Source organism: Chelonia mydas, chromosome 12 (assembly GCF_015237465.2).
Source record: "Chelonia mydas isolate rCheMyd1 chromosome 12, rCheMyd1.pri.v2, whole genome shotgun sequence".
Classification (NCBI taxonomy): domain Eukaryota; kingdom Metazoa; phylum Chordata; order Testudines; family Cheloniidae; genus Chelonia; species Chelonia mydas.
This window is the reverse complement of record NC_051252.2, coordinates 40680535-40694217: the sequence shown is the minus strand read 5'-3', so window position 1 is coordinate 40694217 and position 13683 is coordinate 40680535. Positions and strand designations below refer to the sequence as shown.

General features: G+C 39.1%; 1 long non-coding RNA gene across 2 annotated transcripts in view; it reads right to left on the bottom strand.

Moving 5' to 3' along the window:
* Positions 1 to 13683, bottom strand: part of LOC119563705 — a 588454-nt gene that overhangs the window by 213580 nt on the left and 361191 nt on the right. The window contains exon 7 of one of the 2 annotated variants that reach the window (XR_005222258.2): positions 8646 to 10168. The exons of the other annotated variant lie outside the window; for it this stretch is intronic. This is a non-coding gene — a long non-coding RNA (uncharacterized LOC119563705). Of the gene's footprint in view, positions 1 to 8645; positions 10169 to 13683 lie in introns of those variants that run through there. 2 annotated transcript variants of the gene reach the window in all.

Below are 13683 nucleotides of genomic sequence, written 5' to 3'. Positions count from 1 at the left end.
TTTAAAAAGAACTTCTGGAAGTTATCAGTGTGAACAAATCTACCAGGCCAACTTTTTTAATAACGTAGCATCATTATATAATAAGATTTAAAGTTCTGGTCCCTCAAGTACAAAGAATGTTGGTTAAATGTTGCAGGTTGTTCTATCCACCAGTAATAAATCACTCGACCCAGTAAAAACTAAAGGATCTTTGTCCCTACTTGCCTGCTAAAAAGTGGAAATGCTCGAGGGAATTCAGATGATAAAGGAAGAAAGAAAGAATTAATGAAGCAAAAGTGATACTCATAAAAAATGGCACAGTCAAAATGTAAAAATGGATCAGCTACTCAACAAAGGAGAACGCAATGACTATGCTATGGAACTAGAGAGAGAGCTGTCACATTCAAACTGTTCCTGGCCCAGATGGTGGGGATACTGTGTAGGTTTGTGACTGTGATTTGAGTGAATTAATAAACATCAAGAGATTTATATTAGCAAAAAGAAAAAAATGCAAGATACGAATAGACACGTTTCTTCCAAGATGTCTATAAACCCTAATTTTTCCCTCACAGAAGGATTAACAGAACAGATGAGAGGGAGGGAACCAAAACAAAAGATGTGACATCAACAAGACATCTTTACGAACTTTACCACTCACTTCACTTCTTGTTGCACACTATCCTCCTCCTCCCCAATTCTTCATGTCTACACTATATATTTAGGGTGTAGCACAGGGAAAGGGCCTTCAAACTGGTACCTAGTACACTTTTGTTAATACATATTATAATTATGTGACCAACATAAAAATGCACAAACATACAGAGAGGGAAATCCTTGAGAAGAAATTAAGACAAATAGTCTGAGGTAGTGGTAGATATAAAATTTCCAATTTTTACACTATAAGTTACTTTCAGTATACAGTGATCTTCAGCCTATGGGATCATTGTGCTCCACACGCTGATGGGAAACCTGGATCATTCACCTCTAAATCTAAAAGAAAACAACTATGCTCTACAGTTCAGATGGTGTCATTAACCAATTTAAAGTAAGCCCTGATTCAGTGCTCTCTCCCTAAATATGTGTAGAGAAGGACCTTCTTTCAAAATCTGAATTATACACCCATAAAGAGATTAAGCAGTAGTTACATATCTTCTGTTTCAAGGACTGTAATGTAAGTGCAACCCAGTACTGTAGCTGCACTGATTTGGCTAGTTTCAGATCACTTTCACATGCTCACCCCACCCACAGCCCAACCCCCTGCCCCAGCCCCCTCCTGCACGCCAAACTCCTCATTCCTGGCCCCACCCCAGAACCCACACCTCCAGCCGGAGCCCTCACCTCTCCCCACACCCCAACCCCCTGCCCCAGCCCAGAGACCTCTCCTGTACCCCAAACCCATCATCCCAGAGCCTCCACCCCCAGACAGAGCCCCCCCCCCCCACACCAACCACCTGCCCCAGCCCGGTGAAAGTGAGTGAGGGTGGGGGACAACGAGCACGGGCGGGGGGGTAGAGTGACTGGGGGCAGGGCCTCGGGGAAGGGATGGGCAAGGATGTTCAGTTTTGTGCGACTAGAAAGTTGGCAACCCTACCGTTGCCCTATCCTCCCAAAATGGTGATCAAGCTGCGTCCATACTGGAAGACCTCAGAAGCTGAGTCCATTCACTGCACGATTAGGTTAGCTTAACTCCACAGGTTTTCATAGGAAAGTCACAACTACTGACACCCAGATTTTGCCCTACAGCATAGCACACTTAGCACATTAGCAACTGCTCCAGCTCTTTGGAACCCATTTCCTTTCCCTACTCTATGGAACTGCTTTCCAGGCACAGCCCTTCCAGGAGTCTGCTTCAGGAATGCTCCTGATTTTAAGAATGATCTGAGTGGCATTTTATTTAGGAATGAAGACTATGTTCAATTGTGTTAGAAACATGCATTTTTTTAGTGACACTGTTTTTCTAATCCTGATTAAGTCAGTTATAAATCCAGCTGGGGGAGTGCATGGTGGAGTCCCAGTGCTACTGTTTTTCACTGTGTGGAAAATGGGGCCCAATCTCCCTTGTACAGTGGTTTCTGTTTCCATTTTGAGAAAGACAATGGGAACACTTTAAATGTCACAGTTTTGGCTGAACCAGCCAGTACTGTAAGTAAATGCGGATTAGTCCACCTGACTTCTATTAACCCGAGGTTCAGCTATTGTAGATACTTACACAGCCCCAGATACCATCGTGTGAGTGCATCACAACCTTTAACGTACTTATCCACAGGACACTCCTGTAAGGTAGGGAAGTACTATTGCCCCATTTTACAGATGGGAACAGGCATAGACCGACATTCCCAAGATCAGATGGGAAGTCTGTGGCAAGGCAAGAACTGAACCCAGCTCTCTCAAGTCCCAGGCTAGCTCCCAAACTCCTGTACCATCTTCCCAGGCTCTGTAGTGGTCAGCAGTGCTTCTAGGCACTATGGAAAAAATAAAACATACTCCCCTTTCCCACACCTATCCATTTTTATGGGATTCCCCCCCTCCCATCATAAAAGTACATTCTTTTTCCATGTTACCGACTACCTACTTCATACCTGTGAACGTTCTGGCCTTTCTTTACAAAAAAAAAAAAAAGCACCTTTACGTCCCGGCCAGGTTCAAAATCTATTTTCCTTTTTCTCCTGTAAAAATTTTACATTTATATAGAAATACCACCTTACTACCAACTGTAGTTACCAGGTGTGAATGTATTTTCCACAGCGCTCTAACAAGAGACTAGTCAGTAGTGAAATGTTCACTATTTCACCTTAGGGGTTCTACACAGAAGGAGATTTTAGCTGACCATAGGTGCCACGATACCTGGGCACAAAGAAATGAATTAAAGCTAAAGGGTCATTGGCTTGGAAATTGCTTAATCGTTTTGGTTCTTGGCACAAACGTAATATATATTTCTGTGTTATAATTAGGGTCCTATCGTGATTAAGTTATATATACAAAGATCGAAGAAAGCAATTGAATATTTCTTCACGAAAAGCCATAGAAAAACTAAAATGAACAATGGGCTTTGAATCAGTATGAACAAGGATCTGAGTCAGATCTGTCCCAGGTCCAGGTTAGGAACATTCTCGTAGGAGGTACAGCATGTCACTGAGAGGGCTCTTGTCAGACACTACAAGTTACTTCATTTTACTACCAATTATTCCAGGTCCAATACCCCTTTCATCTCCACTCACAAAAGGTCTCAGCATCATTTTACATGCTGTCCCTTATGCTCAAAACTCCCTTCCAAAATCTATTTGTCAAGCTTCGATCCTTACCTAATCTGAGTCACTCCAAAAACACGTCTGCAAAACTGCCTACACCAAAAGACTCTGATTATACTTTCAAAAATGTGAACCAAGATACATGGTTTCTCTCAAGCCTCCACTTCCTGGTGTGTGTTTTTTCTTTAATTGCCTGTAAATCTATCATTTAGGCCTGGATTCTGCACCACGATCCACTAATGCTGACCCCTGTGGTCAAACCAAGTCCCATTAATTCCCATAGGCCTCTGCATGGGCACAGGACCTGTGCTAGTGGAACCCAATGAAGGGTTGTGGCTTTATGCTGTAAGCTCTTTTGGACAGGTGCTGTATCTTTTTATGTCTTCTGAGAAGCACTTAGTACATTGATGGGTGCTATCAAATGATGACTCCAATAATAATTGTATCTCAAATGAATGGCCCTGTCCAATTCCAGGTGAGTTGAATAAATGGAGTACAGAAGTGTAGAGCGAGTGAGAATAATCTATACATAAGATTCTTGGTTACAGAAATAGCTTACTTCTTCCAGTGAAGTTTTAAAGAGGGACTTTAACACTAGATCAATCTTAAAATTAAAATATTTACTCAAAAAGTCACTCCGTACTGCCTCAGATCATGAAATTGTTTCTTATTGGCAGCCTGAAAATTACATGAACGCCTTTGAAAAAATACACTGAATTTCTTAGTATGTGTGTGCAATCTTTTAATACATAGAGTTCTGAGTTACATTCTTTCACTTGGAATGACCCAGATGGAAATTATAACTTTCGTTGCTTGCCCAAATTTTAAAAACACTATCCAATGGTATTGAGGTGCCAGGCTCTCTCGGAATAATGGGGAATTAGCTATTTGCTGAAGCTGGCTGAAAAATCTTCCTTAAAGCCATTTTCTTTAAGAGAATGCACTTTTGTCAAAATCTAAGCACTTCGTGAAAATGTGTCAATTTCAACAAATTTTGTTTGGGAGAAAAACCAGGACAAAAAGTTCCCATTTTGACATTTTCTGGAACAAAGTGTTTTCATTTTGAAACAACTTTTCATTTCAAATTTGGTTTTATTTTGTAGTACATTAAATAAAAGGTCAAAATTGAAACAAAATGTTTTGATCAATCCCAAATTTTTTTTTCTGGAATTCTCTTTTATGGAGAATTTTGAAATTTTGGGGCAAGGCCAGTTCTAGCGTCCCATTACTGGGGGCAGTGGGTATTTGGGAGCCCCGGATGTTGCTATTTAAATAACAAATAACCTTTGAGATTCCAGGGACTAGTTAGATCCCTGGAAAATCTTGGATTTTCATAGGTACCAAGGCCAGAAGGGACCATTATAATCCTGTCTGGCCTCCTGTATAAAACAAGCCATAGAGTTTCCCCAAAATAAATCCTAGAGTACATCTTTCAGAAAAATATCCAATCTTGATTTAACAATTGCCAGTGATAGAGAATCCACCACGACCCTTAGTAAATTGTTCAAATGGTTAATTACTCTCACTTATAAAAACTTACATTTTATTTCCCATCTGAATTTGTCTAGCTTCAACTTCCAGCCACTGGATCATGTTATACCTTTGACTTCTAGATCGAAGAGTCCATTATCGAACACTTATTCCCCATGTAGGTACTTATAGATTGTAATAAAGTCACCCTTTAGCCTTCCCTTTGTTAAGATAAATAGACTGAGCTCCTTAAAAAACTCTCACAATAAGGCATGCTTTCTAAACCCTTTAATCTTTCTCATGGCTCTTCTCTGAACCTTCTCTAGTTTACAAACATTCTTCTTGAATTGTGGACCAGAAATGGATGCAATATTCCAGCAGCAGTCGCACCAGTACCAAATACAGTGCTAAAATGACCTCTTTACTTCTACTTGAAATTCTCCTGTTTATGCATCCAAGGATCACATTAGCCTTTTTGGCCACAGTGTTACACTGGGAGCTCATGTTCAGCTGATTATCTACCACCACCTCCAAATCTTTTTTGGAGTCACTGCTTCCCAGCACAGAATCCCCCATCCTGTAAGTATGGCCTGCATTCTTTGTTCCTAATACATTTACATTTAGCCTTATTAAAACGCATATTGTTTACTTGCACACACTTTACCAAGGAATCCAGATTATTCTGTATTAGTGACCTGTGCTCTTCATTATTTATCACTACCTCAATTTGTGTGTCATCTGCAAACTTTATCACTGATGATTTTGTGTTTTCTTCCAAATCATAGATAAAAATGTTAAATAGCGTAGGGCCAAGAACCCTGTGCAGCCACACTAGAAACACAGCGACTCGATGAGGATTCCATGTTTACAATTACATTTTGAGACCTATCAGTTACTTTTTTAAACTCTTCAAAACAGGGTAATATTTAGCTACTCTGTCAGGATTTTGTTGTGATTCATCTTTTATATAAAGGATGAAAATTCTCCAATCTGCTGCTGGTCCACTACTTCACATTGGATAACTTTGTTCAGATTTTGGCCCCTCTGACAACAATCTGGGGCCTCGATGTTTCTGGTTTTTTGGGGGACTGGGAGGGTGTTAAATGCGCCTTTTGCCTCCCCAGTAGTGCCAGGCCTATTCTGGAGGTTTGTCTTGATTCAAAATGAAGACGAACTTTTAAATCTTGAAACCCTTTCAAAATGAAAGTTCCATCCTCCACAAAGCTTGACTATTTGTACATGGATGAGATGAGAGATGGCAGACTGAAAATAAACTCTGAGTTTACTTTCTTTTCTGATGGATTTTACACTTTCACAGATTAAAGCCTTTGTAACATGACCAAACAAATGATAAGTATTTCTTGCACACAGCACTTCATGTTTTAAAATATAATTTCCCAGTTACAAAAAAATTACCCGCTTTGGAAATAGATTTAGCATGTTTCTGAGTGCAATTCACAAAATGGTTAAATCAAATGTTATCACATATTTAAAAGTCTGCAGAAAATCACAAAATGAAAGCAATTAAAAACAGATAGCGTCACTAATAGTCTTGAGTTAGGTGTGTAATTATAAATAAATTCTAATTAATTCTCTACCACTTCTTGGTTATTATCCACATCTCACACAAGTCCATTTATGTTCATTTCCAAAGGGTAACGTACAGTAGATTATCCTGTACAAAACAGATTAGTTTTACTGCACCTTTTACACCCCTTTCTTCTAAAAAAAAAAAAAGAGAACTTTCTTCCTTCAGGTGGGACTCCAGCCACCTTGTGAGTTCAATACCTTGTGCAATCAGAGGCTACTATTTGCACCACGACATCTGTCACAGAGTCATGATGACGGAGCAGAGGTGCCCGTGTTTAGCATAAGAATTCATCTGCTCCGCCAAAATATACTAATTAAAAAAAACTCAACTGCAACCTAGGGCTTTCTGTTCTTAAACTGTTACCCCCTGAAAGCTCAGATCATTTGAGATTCAGTCTTACGCTCCTTTGCAAGGGAATGTTTTTAAGTAATTTAATTATATAAATAAATTAGCCCTCAAAGAGACGCAGCAAATAAAACTATGCCAGATCTGCAGACATAATTGCATGGAAAAGTGGGGAAGCTGAGCCTATTCTCCATGGAAAAGGGAAAAATGTACAGTGAATTTATTGCAGATGTGAAATTAGGTAAGGTACCAAAGAAATTGATTAATGTTTTACACTTCCAAAAAAAATACAAACACGAAAATCATGTTCCATGATCTACAAGTAAAAAATTGGAAACAGCATTACAAAAATTTATCACAGAAGCCAATGTACTGCCAATAAATGACCATGAATAACCAAACACCAGTGACCTCAAGAAACAGTCAGGAGAGATTGACAGGTGTTGGCATGATTCTGAGCTCAAATATATGCAGGAGATCTGCAAACAGCATATCAGCTACTATGCCTGCTCATTTTACAAGGTACACTCATAAAAAAGGCCAAAAGGAGGTTGCAGAAGTACTGAGAGAACAAGGATGAAAGTGAAGAAAAGAGGAGCAGGAACAGTATGACAGACCTTTTGGCCTCTTCTAACTTTAGGATTTCCTTTTTCATTATTTATTATATTGAAACCATGGATGGTGAAAGTTTCTGAAGATGAGTTTAACAGGTTTTTTATTCATAGGGATTTTTTGTTGTTGTTGTTCAAAGAGTAATAAAAATTATTAATCCTCCTAACTGTACAGATATTGTGACAATGCTTTCCCATTGGTTAAATAAATCCACAAGAAAGAATATGAAACAACAACCATTCATTGGCTGCCACGTACACCTGACAGGAGGGACAAAATTCATCCCAGGTGCAGTGCCATGTACAGTCAGTTTGTCAGCACTTCCAAAGAATGCCATAGCATTCTGCAGCAATGGGAGGAGGGAACAGCTGCAGCAGAATGCAGTAGGCAAAAGGGTTAAGGATTCTACATTTCTAATGCTGTCTGTGTTTGGCACTGTGATTTTAGCTCAGTAGTTTTCCTTAAAGCATAAACTCTACAGTGGGGAAGAGAGCATCACCCAACCCCAACCCCTAAACCAGTAGCTCTCAACCTTTCCAGACTGCTGTACCCCTTTCAGGAGTCTGATTTGTCTTGCGTATCCCCAAGTTTCACCTCACTTAAAAACTACTTGCTTACAAAATCAGATATAAAAATACAAATGTCAGAGCACACTAGTACTTAAAAATTGCTTACTTTCTCATTTTTACCATATAATTATAATCACAACGCCAGGTTGAGGAACACTGATACAATATTTAGAGCAGTATAAAAAAGTCTTGTCTATATGAAATTTTAGTTCGTACTGACTTCATTAGTGCTTTTTATGTAGCCTTTGTCAAATTAGACAAATATCTAAATGTGTTGATGTATCCCCTGAAAGACCTCTGTGCATCCCCAGGGGTACGCATACCCCTGGTTGAGAACCACTCCCCCAAACCACTATCCTAACTCTTTCTTTTCTCTCTCTTTCTCACTCCATCTACTACAGAAAGGATGTAAGATAAGAAACAAAATCACAGAGGTCTCCAGGTGTGGCATCGTTTCCAGCTGGTGTTCTTTAAAGACATCAAACTGCATTTCACTGAAAGAGCATTAAAAAAAAATCAATAGCATTCCTAAAATTTAGGATTTTAAAACTGTTTTCTTCACAGCTGTATGCAGTGTTATTGTAGCCGTGTTGGTCCCATGATATTAGAGAGATAAGTTGGGTGAGGTAATATCTTTTATTGGACCAACTTCTGTTGGTGAGTGAGACAAGCTTTCAAGCTTACAAAAAGCTGAAGAAGAGCTCTGTGCAAGCTCGAAAGCGTGTCTCTCTCACGAATAGAAGTTGGTCCTTACTCACCTTCTTTCCAGCTGAGTAAAGCTGCTTACTTAAGCAAATGTCAGGTCTGCTCTTCACCCACAAAAGATGCTCAGAGACCCACCCAGAATGCATATGTCTGTATGCAGACGTACACACAGTTGCAGATTAGCTTGCTCCACATCAGCTGACAGAGAATCAGTTGTATGGAAGAGTCCATTTTTAAAAGTTGTTTTGTTCTTTTATTGTTGGATCAGAAAATGTAACAGCTTTATAAAATACATTTTAACAAATTAAGCCAAAGTTGCTCTTCTTCTAATTAGTTAACAAAACTCCTCTTTCTCTCCCTGCTCAAAGCGGTTATCAAGGCTCTCCATTCTTTTCAGAGCTACTGTGCAGAGAGGAACTCTCTAAGCATCGCCTTTTCACACTTGGGTTGTCCGTGTACTTTTGACTTTCTCGGTTTTTTCTATATCCTTTTAAAATGTGGGAACCAGAAATGCACCTAGGATTCCAGATACAGCTACACCAGCTAAACAGAACATGCAATCAAACCCACAGTTTTACATATGATCCCCCTCTATATTCATATGTGAAAAACAACACGGTCACCTGAGTGAAATCTCATGTTTTGTTTGCTACCTACTCTAGGTCTTTCTCTGACTCATTGCTCTTATTGAGTCTGTCTGTGCTGTTTTTTCCTCTGCCTTGGTGTAATACTTTAAATTTATTTCTACTGAATTTCATCTTGTTGCCTGCAGTCCTTTTTTCTAATTTCTCCAGGTCACTGCAGTTTGTTTTTGCACTCCAGGGTTTCTGCTGCCTCTCTAATCTTGATGTCATCAACAAAATTAATCATGTTTGAATTTGGACCTTTTTAAGATCTTTAATGCAAATGTTAAATAATAAACTGTTGGTCCCAATAGTCATCCCTGTAGTACACCACTTAATACTGTTCCCCACTTGGCAGTCTTACTGATAATTACTCTGTTCCCTGTCTGTCAACTAACATCTAATCCATTTTAAAGGTTTTTTTTATGTTATATTGTTTATCAGCATTGATATAGTGTCTATCATTGTGGTATATTTACCAGTTTATAAAATATATATTTATAAAACACATTTATCACTTTAATTTTATTGACATATATGTTATATGTACAGGTACATTTCTATATACCTAGTGTCTGTGGATTGATAAAAAAAATGCAGTGGGAGAATTTAAATGCATCTTTCTGTCATGCACACAAATATTAGTAAGAGGAAGAGATTACCCCAAGAAACATGCTACTAACTTATAATATCAAAAGTAAACAGCTTGTTAAACATGAATGTTTCTGTGTGTAATTCGAGGTGCTGGTGATAACATTTAAAGTCCTGGGCACTGTGGCACCGTATGATGTAAAACGTCTTTCCCCCCTATACACCATGGACACTAATTGCTATCAGAATCTAAAGTTTGAACACCCTGACCAAGATATGAAAAATGAGTGCCTAATGTTAAGCTTCTAAGTCCAAAAGCGCTTAGCACCCAGCAGCTTTTACTGAAGTTCTGTTCAATGCCTGGGTTCTCCGACTTCAGAATTAACTTCGGAATTAACTCATCTTGGCATCCTTTCAGAGCCCCAGTCTCGTGATCTGGAAAGCATAGTACAAGACATATTTCTTTTGTTTAACATTTGCTGCATTTTTTTGTTTTGTTCCTGCAGAGTTTTTTGAAAAGCACCTAGCTGCCATTGGAAAAGGTCCTAGAGAAACTGTTTTTCATCTTAAAGGTCAAACACTGAACTAGTCATTTATCGAGTTGTGGACCCACTTCTCTTCACCCAGATATTCACAACAGGAAAACAAATGAAAGGTAAGTCTGATCAGTTTGTCTGTGTCATTCAGAAAAGGAAATGGAAGTTTATAATGCCTTTACATTCATATTTACCAGATTTATATTAACTTGAAGAACTGGTGACACTTCAAGGCAATCACTGTAAAACCAATAATTGAAAAACAATATCCATTATTCCACCCCCATTATATAGTGTTTGAACATCTCTTCCCTTTTTCTTCTTGAGAGAGTGCTTTTTACCTCAGAATTTGGTCCTATTCCTTGACTGAGGAAAACTAGCCCTTGTGCTCCCAAGTGGCACTGATGTTCCTGTGCAACCAAAATCTTTCAGGATGAAATTACCCTTGTTAAAAAACAACTCATCAAGGATACCCTCATCTAACCCTTAAAATACCCAAATCTATAATACAACTAAGGCTTCTGTATTTCTGTCAAGAGCCAGGGAGGAAGGTTTTTGGACTGGAATATCATCAACATAAAGAGCATCTTAGAACAAAATCTTTCTGCAGGAAAGGGCAATGTTTACTTTTCCAGTTTAGTAGCACGTTGCTTGAGGCAATCTCCCCTTTCACATTAACACTTGTTTGCACCACAAAAAGGTGTTTTTAAGGACACAAACTGGGCTGCCTTTTTCTCCTCTCTATTAAGAGACACATATACCATGGGTAGAGATGCCTCACAAATGTCCTAGATAGATAAGATTAGATACAGCATGGAAGTATATTTTTAATGCAATACTCTGCCACTGCCGTATTGTCTACACTACTCTACAACTGGATTGTTTCACACTATATTTAATTTTTGTCTTCTTCTCTAAAGCAAGAAAAGAAATACTCATACCAGGGCAAACTTCAGCAGGGTGATTCCTACCCCAGGGCCAAACACCCTCATTAGATATGGGTTAATCTGAACCCATTGTGGAGTTTGTTATTTCCTCTTCTACCTGGTTTGACTATGTGCTGAGCTCCTATTGTATTCAGGCAGTGGAGGAGAAAAATAGGGATATTAACCTCTAACTCTGATGAAAATAATAGCCACAATAAAATAGGGATGGAAAACACATTGTTAGTAATTATTCTGTTCTCGTTTACCCCAGAGTAAATAGTTTTCAAATGGAGCCTGTCGGAATGTTAGAAGTCCCTCCAGTTCAATGTTTTATAACACAGGTGTCCAGGGTGTGCAGCATACTACAGAGATAACTTGTTATGGCCATGGACAGTTTATGAATAACTGACAGGATTCTAAACAGAGCCCATCCTCTCTCCCTCAATGTTACAGAGGTTAAAATTTGTTGACATGGGCTCTGGCTCTCTCCCCCTTCTGTCTCTGATCTATTTGGCAGAAGCCTACTGTGGAAAATATACTAGGCTATATTTCAAATAACCTAAACCAACTGGCCAAATGTACTAAATTCTTGCTTTTGTGTCTGGCTCTTAAATTCCTACAGACCTGACTTAACAGACAAGAGAGGGTCATAAAACTGAACCTGTGAAACAAAAATAGACCTTTAGGGATTTCACATACACACACAGCAGGGATGCCAAAACCCCTTTCGTTTGTTCATGTTTCAAATCATGTTGTGCTTCCTTGGCGTGATGTGTGTGCGCATGTGCAGTATAAACAGGCGGGGGGACTGTATATTTGAGGCTATATGTGTTCAAGCAGATGTGCCTGTGGGGGTGTGTCAGCATACTGGGGGAGTGTTGTGTGTGCATTTAAGTAGGGGGGGCCAGAGGTCATCTTTTACTTAAAATCCAACTGCTTCTTTCTTTTAGGCTCTCCATTACTGTAATTAATTTTTCACACCTATCACGACAGAACTTCATTCCATGTGGTCCCCTAATTCTTCTCCGATTTAAATGTCTCTCTTTCTTGAAATCTTCCCATTCACAAATCAAATAAGTTAGATCTAATAAAAAATCTCAATGCCTTTTAGCTGCTGATGACCTAGAATAGCAAGAATTAAAAAAATAATAGCAGCAAAAATATGCAACTGTGTTAATGCCAGGGAACAAGGGCTGCAAGAGACCAAAAAAAAAAAAAAAAAATTAGAGGGAAAAGCATGATATTGCTGAAGTGCTGCTCTCACACTAAGACCAGGGGGATTGGGATAAGGCTAAAGTTAATTGCATTTCCAGATGACAAACCTCTCACCTCTGAACTGAATGGCTCTTTATAAAAGCTATCAGTAATAAACTGTAAATCTCAGCTATGATTGCAAATAAAGGTCATCCCTTTCATGCTGCCACTTTCCTAGGCCTTATTATATTCCTGTCTGAATCTTTCTTACTTCTTAAGGTGTGCCAGCTGTCCATATAAGCAATCAGTAAGGCTTTATTTTATTTTATTTTATTTTATTTTAAAGACACAATACTATCAGATTTACATCCCTGCCCTGTACTCATTAGAAATAGTCCAATTCTCAGCTTCAGACAAGACGAAAGAATCCTGGCTAGCAGGATTAATCTTCATCTTCTCCTGTTAATGCAAAGAATGTCCCCCTCTTTCCTCCACTCTCCTCCACCTCTGGAATATTAATATATAACCGTGTGGATCGGTCTCTTCAATTTTCCTTTAGCTCATTTTTAATGCAAAGATTCTTGTGTGCCTAGCATAAGAGCTCATAAAAATCAGGGGACTCTACATAGATAGCCAAGCTCCCCTTTCTCACATCAATATTTGGCAAATCAGTACATTCAGGGTGAGTCCACAGGTATCACTCACTGCTGCTGTGGGTGATTCTCAGGCAAGACAATTTCTCTTCCACTATGAGCAGGAAACAGGGATAGATGTTGTGAATATGCATTTGCTCTAAAGCTAGCATACTCTGCCACTGGATAACAGCTGAGACCAGGACCATCAAACTGGGATAATTCAGCAGCTACCACCATTGAAAGGCACACCAGGCACTGGCAAGTGGCAATGTTTAAAAATAATACTGCTAAAAACTGGAGAATACCCAAGAGAAAAGCAAGTAGGAAACTATCTTGTGAGGCTTCAGGATAGTAGCAATGCACATATAGTCCTCAAGAGCGGTAAACGGCAAGTCCTGGATGGATGCTTGACACAGCTCATCTCTGTGAGATATTTAGGATCCAGGACCCAAGACCAGACTCTAGAAACCAAATATCACCACTTTTGAGTGTTATACCTGCATTCATGCTATTGGCAACAGTAATATTTACATGCACATAGGGGCCTTTATCAAGACTTTCAAGGCATTTTACAAATCTGAAAATTGTATTCTTCCACTATACAGAAAACACTGTTCGACAGAGAGAGACATTAAACCAACATTCAGAAGTGGCCATTG